Source organism: Sinocyclocheilus anshuiensis, unplaced genomic scaffold, assembly GCF_001515605.1.
Source record: "Sinocyclocheilus anshuiensis isolate Anshui unplaced genomic scaffold, SAMN03320099.WGS_v1.1 scaffold735, whole genome shotgun sequence".
Lineage (NCBI taxonomy): Eukaryota > Metazoa > Chordata > Actinopteri > Cypriniformes > Cyprinidae > Sinocyclocheilus > Sinocyclocheilus anshuiensis.
Window position 1 is genome coordinate 1,562,921 of NW_015548245.1, and position 7,352 is coordinate 1,570,272.

A 7,352-nucleotide genomic window follows, 5' to 3' on the forward strand; every position below is an offset into this window, starting at 1 on the left:
GAATGTGAAGCGTGCAATCTGCAATCGCGTGCAGTCGCTGAAGCTCATGAAAGTGTGCAATCGCTTTCGTGTGTGCGCTATTTTTTCCGCTTTCAAAATCGATCACATTTGGAGGAGAAGGGGAGGCAAGGTAACTCGTTTGGGGGGGGGGCAAGGCCCGCGAATGCCCCCCCTTGGCGCTGGCTCTGTTTGGAATGAAAGTTATAGCCATATTAGCTTGCTTATTTTCATCATAAGTATAATCTATTCCACATCATACTGACAAGAAACTATGCTTCTAACCACAAGTTAGGAACTGTAGCTCAAACCATTCAAATTTGTAATGCTGATCGCAAATGTCCACTGGAACTATGCTTTCATGAATAATGAATGTTCATTTTTGGGTGAACTGTTACTTTAAGCATGCAAATATTTACTGCACTACTGTACTGTAAATCAGGAAGATCTGAAGTGAGGAAACCGAATCGCTCTGCACGACTTGCGTTTATTAATCCTCATCTGATTCTCTTTGTCTGTGCATTAGAAGAACTTCTCACCATGGGAAACGCACGGGGAAACAAAATATAATTAATTTCTTTCCAATCCCCGTATTCCTGGTTGCACCCTATCTTTCTTTTTCCATTGTCAGTCTTCATAAATGTAATCTGCACATGCCATATCGTTCTGTCGGAGATTAGTTTGTCCTGACAATGAGGTTTTCTCCTTGCCAGATATTTTAATATATCATTCATTAACATGGAAATGACTTTTATAGAGGTTCAGATTGTGTCGTTGGGTTCATACTATTACGTAGTATGAGGAACAGTTTGTTTTTTTCCCGTTATTGATTCCCTCTGCTTGATGAGAAACATGTTGATGCATATGAGAACTTATTTGTTTCACCGACAGTAAATGTAATTGGATAGATGTTCATAGATTTATTGGATTTCTGTGCATGCAGATACAGTGCATTTTTCTGTAGTTTTTCACAGTCATTTGTGCACCTTCTCTTAAAGGGACAGTTCACCCAAAAATGATGCATCATGTCATTTCTTTCTTTTGAGGAACACAAAAGGAGAATTTCTCTCTCTCTCTCTCTCTCTCTCTCTCTCTCTCTCTCTTTCTCTCTCTCTCACACACACACACACACACATGCAATTACAATGCAAAAACACTTTAATTTATATATTTTAATTTTAGATTAGTTAAAAGCATTTTGTTACATTCCTTTGTAATTTTCTTTTTTTTTTTTAGATTTATTTTTATTTATGTTTTAGTAATGTTAGGATCTCAACTGGCAACTAATTACTTAAACTTTTTGTTTAGATTTTTTGAGTTTTTCATCTAATATTTTATTTTATTTATGGTTTATTTCAATTACCGAAATTACTCGAAACGTCACACGCTATGCAAAAGTTTTTAAAATACATTTTTGATACTTTTGGAGCTTTGGTGTAGCCGACTTATTTCAATTACCGCAAATGATTTTTTAAAAGTTGTTGTTGTAGTTAACTTAACAGTAACAACACTGTTATGAGTAAATGATGACAGAATTTTCATTTTTAAGTGAACTATCCCTTTAAGCAATAGACTTCAGTCAGGTTAGATGCCATATTAAATTTAACACAGATGAAAATGAGGCTGTGATGTATATAGACTTACAGTTTTTACAATGGCACACACTATATAAAGGTCTGAGATCACATAATTTTCTCAACTCAACTGTTTTCTCTACTGAAAGTTTTAGTTTCATCAGCTAAACAATCGTTATGTTTCTAAACAACAGTACAATCCATTAAACACACTGTATTTCTATTCCTCACTGCCTTGTTTTCATTCCTGTATAAATTTAAATATAGCGCTACCCTAAGGTCTGTATAATAAGGCTATGCTGAGCTGTACTAGATGATTGAGATGTGACAGTTGGGGAGTTTGTCAAAACATCTCTTGTCCTCCTGAAATCGGATCACTACTGGGATCAGCTGTTCCAGGATCAGTCTGTCCACCTTGAAAACCCCGCCAGACTGAAATATACACCACTGACTGAACGTGTAAGTCTCAATTTGCCCAGTGCATCTCGGGTCAAAAGTTCTCACAGCGGGTTTTCTTCGCATTTAGTGGGCTGTAATACGATTTCCAATGCCACACTTGAGCGGTTTAACACAAAGGCACAAATTACGGCTTTTATAAGATTTGTGTGTCGCCTTACATCAGAGTCTGAAACTATAACATGAGTCGTGGATGTAATTTAAAAGCTTATGTTATTCCCGTTTTTTCTACAGATGCCATATTGTCAACGAAGTGAAAGATGTGCTTTGGATTTGCAATTTCCTTTAGAAGTATTACACTGTTATTAGTGACTGCATCAAATCAGCAGGCCTTCAGTCTAATTGTCTTTGAGAACCAAATTGTATATATGCTACTCTTATACTGTACATACAAACACGATATTGGAGGTGGTAGATGTGGCACATTGACCATTGACATTGATACTAGAGAGCCTTTCTGCATGCTTTGAAGTACACTTCATATGCACTTCTAGTTCCCAACTTCAAAGTACCCACTTTAATGTCCTCACACATATAATCATAATCCAAAGCAGCATTTAAGGTGCATTTCTTCCCATTTCTTTTCATTTTCTGCACCTCCAAAATGTGTTACCTTTATCTCCAACTTTTATTCTCATTAGTGAATTCAGAATGGTTTCTTCAATGCCCTTCTGAGTGTCTTTTACTTGTGCCCTACAAATGCAAAATATCAGAAAGAACAGGTCCTGGTATCCACCGCTGGTCGGCTCTGTGCCATTTCTGCCCACCTTTGTGTAATTAACAGGCGCTGGAATTTATCTCTGTCTAGGTTTTAATTATCTAGAGCCGATACTATGAACTCTTTGACTTTTCTTATTGCGCCTATGCCAAGTGTGCTTGACTATATGGCAAGAGGAATACTTTATTTGCTTTATTTGCCTGATATCGATCAGGGCTGGTTAAGAGGTTAATTGTATATGTTGTTTCAAATGAGCGACTTGTGCAACATCCTTCATACAGACTATGTGTTGTGTTATGTGTTACAAAACACAGGCGATTTTAAAATCTCGACTTTGTTACCATGATTTTCTGGTTAACTGAAAAATGTATATCTGTAGAAATATTAGCATTAAATTATCTTCTAGATACGAACCTTGTAGTGACCTTTTAAAAGGCATCTATAACTCAACATATAATAAAATAGATGAACTTAGCTTGAGACAGTGTTGTAATTGTTAACTAAAACTATACATTTTTTAGTTAAGTGAAATAAAAAAATTTAAATATTAGAAAAAATGTAAACAAAAATTTGAAATGTTGCTTTGCATACTAACTGAAATAAAAAAAGTTTACGTTGAAATATATAATAAACAAAAATGTCTATATTAAAATGTAAAGAAATATGAAAAAACGAATAAAAATTACAAAAGCATAAAACTAAATATTAAAATGAAAACTAAAAATAAAATGTAAAAATAATATATAAACATTACCTTAAAAATCTAACTTAAAAAATGTAAACAAAAATTAGAAAAGTTGCCTTGGCAACTAGCTGAAATAAGTTGAAATGACAAAAACTGACAAAAGCACCTAACAAAATTATTAAAGGTGAACTAAAATTAAAACTGAAAATATAAAAATAAGCTAAGATAAATATTAATTAATGCTATATAAATAATTCTAAAATAACACTGACACTGAAGATATAATGCAATTTATTATCGCCAAAAAACATTGATGTTTCTGACAGAATGTTTAAAATCCTCTAAAATCTGCTTCAAAATCATTTTATAAAAGGAAAAGCCACCAGTTTTATAAAATGGCACTTGAATCACAGAAAAGTACCTTACATTTGACAAAGGAACCTTTTTATTTTCTTACATTTCGTCAAAAACACCACCAACCCTCCTGCGGTTTTGCCCTTTGATTAAAAGTGTGAGTCTCCACACCAGTACCAGATCTAAATTCCACCTCATTTTCAGTGACCTTCATTGTTCTGACAGGAAGAGATCAAAACGGGTCAGACCGGTTCGTCTGTTTTTCCCTACCGTGAAGTAAAAGAAAGGACACTGATGAAGGTAATTAGTGTATCCAGTTTGTTTGTCAGTCGGTTTCATACTGCGTTAACCGCGGCCTGATGAAGAAAATCCACTGCCCATGCCTTCCTGTCAATCAATATGGAATAATATCAGAACCAATACCAATCCAGAACCGTTTTCTCATTACTCAATCAGTGTTTAACACCAAGTACTTCAACTCCTTTGGGGGTTTTAGATGAATATTGTGCATTTAACACAAGTTAAGCTTGTTGACATGTTGGATATAATGGAAATGGATGGGGCCAATTTCTAGAAGATGTAAAAGCTGAAATGCAAAGCTTATCATTTTATAAACATGCTTACATTAATTCTTCTGTTAAAACCTGTGCATTATTTGAGCTGTGATTTATTTTTTATTTTTTTCCCTCAAAATTAGTTTTTGTGGTGATCAACATTATGCCGCACCACTGCAGGATGCTTGTAATTCAATCTAAGCTATGTTGCGCTCTCTTTTGTTGTTTGTTGATGAGTGAGAATTCATTTTAGCATCTTCAATGTGGCGAAGAAACAGATTCATCTCCTTCTGGTCATGATGAGAAGGTCAGAATGTTGCTTTGGGGAGTTGCTTAGGGGAGTTTAGTGTCTGAAATGCAATCACGCCGCTTGATTACACTGGCATTCATCATTGCCGCACAAAGATACTGTCCTCTTCCCGTCTCGCAATCAAAGACATCTCTTCATATAGTAGGTGCTGCACATTCATAAATGCCTGGACTTGTAGATGGACCACTGGAATGACTTCGTAATTAATTACCTATGCCGTCAGTGACAATCAGTGTGAATGGGGATTTTAACAAAAAGCATGCAATTTTATGAATAATCTTTCTGTTTTGTCTTCAAAGATAGAGTCTGGATTAGTTATGTCTTTCCTTTAGTAGTGCGCTGATAGTAAAGGTCAGAGCTGAATGAATGACTCTTTTGAGTTCTTTTTAGTAAATCAAAAACAAATGGCTCGTCCAGTGTAGTCCCATTCACAAACATATGGCTCTTTTATGCCACTTCGTTTTAGTGAATCAAAAACATACAGTTCAACCTGTGTAATCTGATTCACAAGCAAATGACTCTTATGAGCCGGTTCTTTTAGTGAATCAAAAACATACTGCATGACCAGTGTAGTCTGATTCTCAAACAAATTACTCTTTTAAGGCACTTATTTTTAGTGAGTCAAAAATATACAATGCAACCAGTAAAATCAGATTTTCAAACAAAAGACTCTTTTGAGCCACTTCTTTTTAGAGAATCAAAAACATACGGCTCGACCAGTGTAGTCAGATTTACAAGTGACTCTTTTGAACTGCTTCTTTTAAGTAAATCGAAAACGTACAGCGCAACCTGTGTAGTTAAAAAAATCTATCAAAATATACAATGCAACCAGTAAAGTCAGATTTACAAACAAATGACTCTTATGAGTCAGTTCTTTGAAGTGAATCAAAACCATACAGCGTGAGCATTGTAGTCTGATTCACAAAACAAATTAGAAACCAGTGACTCTCATAAGATAATTCTTATAATGAACCATTCAAAAAGATGATTTACCAGTTTGAAACGCTGCCCTGTATGGTTTACAACATTAGCAGAGAGAAAATTTTAGTATGCGAATGGGGATTTTAACACAGTACAAGATTTTTGTGTAATCTTTCCACTTGGTCCTTAGAGGTAGAGTCCGGTTGAATGATGTGTTTGCTTTCCTTTAGTAGTGTGGCGATAGTAAAGGTCAGAGCTGAATGATGTTCCCGAGGGCCTGTGTGTGTTTAGTGATGTTATACTCATCTCTGCTTTCCTACTCCAGTACCACAGTGTTATTCTACTTACCGTTGCTATTGCAGTGAATTGCATGGCCTCTTCAAAGGAAGTCTCAGTGCTAAGCTATATGCTAACTTCAACCATAACAAGCCATTTTATGAGGCTTTTGTCAAACTTGTACTTGCAAAATAGTTTGACTGGACTCTCCCTTCATGTTCCTTACATTTCCTCCCTCAATTTTTTGCAGTCATCGCCACTGTTCGCGTTTAATTAGCCTGCGGGGAGTAGCCCTGTCTTCCCTCCTTCAAGCAGGATTATGTATCACTGTGTTGGGAGTAGAGCTATTCTCCCTTCATTAATTATACACAGCATATCCAGCAAACAGTCCAGTTGCCTGGCCAATAAATAAATAAAAACCAGTTATGAGATAATAACGTTGACATGAAACTGAACTGCTGACAGTGGTCCGAGTCAAGTTTTTAAAGTTTTAGACAGCCAAGATGCCCAAGCCAACTTCAGATTACCACTTTCTGAAAATACTTGTGTTTTATTCATTCAGTTACAGTTTGACGACTGTTTGGCTTTCATGTACAAAATACATTTTCTCTCTGCTGATGTTATTAATTATACATGGCAGAGTTTCAGACCGGTAACGCGTAAAATTTCTGATTACACCGGTTGCAGTGTTTGTTTTTGATTCACTATATAACTTGCTCAAAAGAGTAATTTGTGCCAATATGGCACCGGTACCTATGTAACCGGTATGTACAAGAACCGAATCAGAACGCAGATTTCAGTGCCACTTAAATGCCTGAGCGATCGATTGAAATATCTGTCCTGGTTCTCCGAAATGGACGTACAAAGCATGGGCGTCGCTAGGCCAGTTTTAGCGGGTCTATAGCGATTAGCTCCATAAACTGTACACAAATTCGTGATCGCCTCAGAGTCAGTCCACTTTAAATTTCATATGAAAACGGCGGCAGACTTCGTCTCCTCCCCGTCTTTCAGCGCGCTCTTCAAGCAGACCGCGGCGGCGCAGCGCGAGCGGACTCAAACAGAAACAGAGGACACAAGGTGTGTGTTTATCGATAGATTGTTATAATATCTGTATCTGTGCAGTTCTTTGTCATAAATACAGTTTACAAATGGTCACGAGGGAGCAATCTGTTTCCCATCTACCGTAAAGTTTGCTGCGTTCACCCCTCATCACAAAACAGCTGTTTCCTCCAGCGAAAATCTAGCCCTTAACACATATGAACGCATACTTTATAAAACGATCATGTTGCTATTTTCATTTGAAAATTTAATATTTAATATAAAACATATTACAGTGCATGTGGCATACCATACAGTCATTCACAGAACTGATTAAATACAGTGACAGACAGCACTCAGTCAATTCACTCATTTTAATTAAATATCAGAGTGAAACTGTCAGGGATTCATCACAGTCACTTCAGTCACCATCCAGGATAATTACCCGATCACAGTCACCTGAGTTCTG

At 36.3% G+C, this 7,352-nt stretch overlaps 1 protein-coding gene across 1 annotated transcript in view; it reads left to right on the forward strand.

The window, feature by feature from the left end:
* Positions 1–7,352, forward strand: part of ncanb (neurocan b) — a 141,316-nt gene that overhangs the window by 5,082 nt on the left and 128,882 nt on the right. Inside the window, exon 2 of the mRNA XM_016442689.1 lies at positions 4,643–4,645. The gene's annotated coding sequence lies outside the window, so the exon portion shown is untranslated. The remainder of the gene's footprint in view (positions 1–4,642; positions 4,646–7,352) is intronic.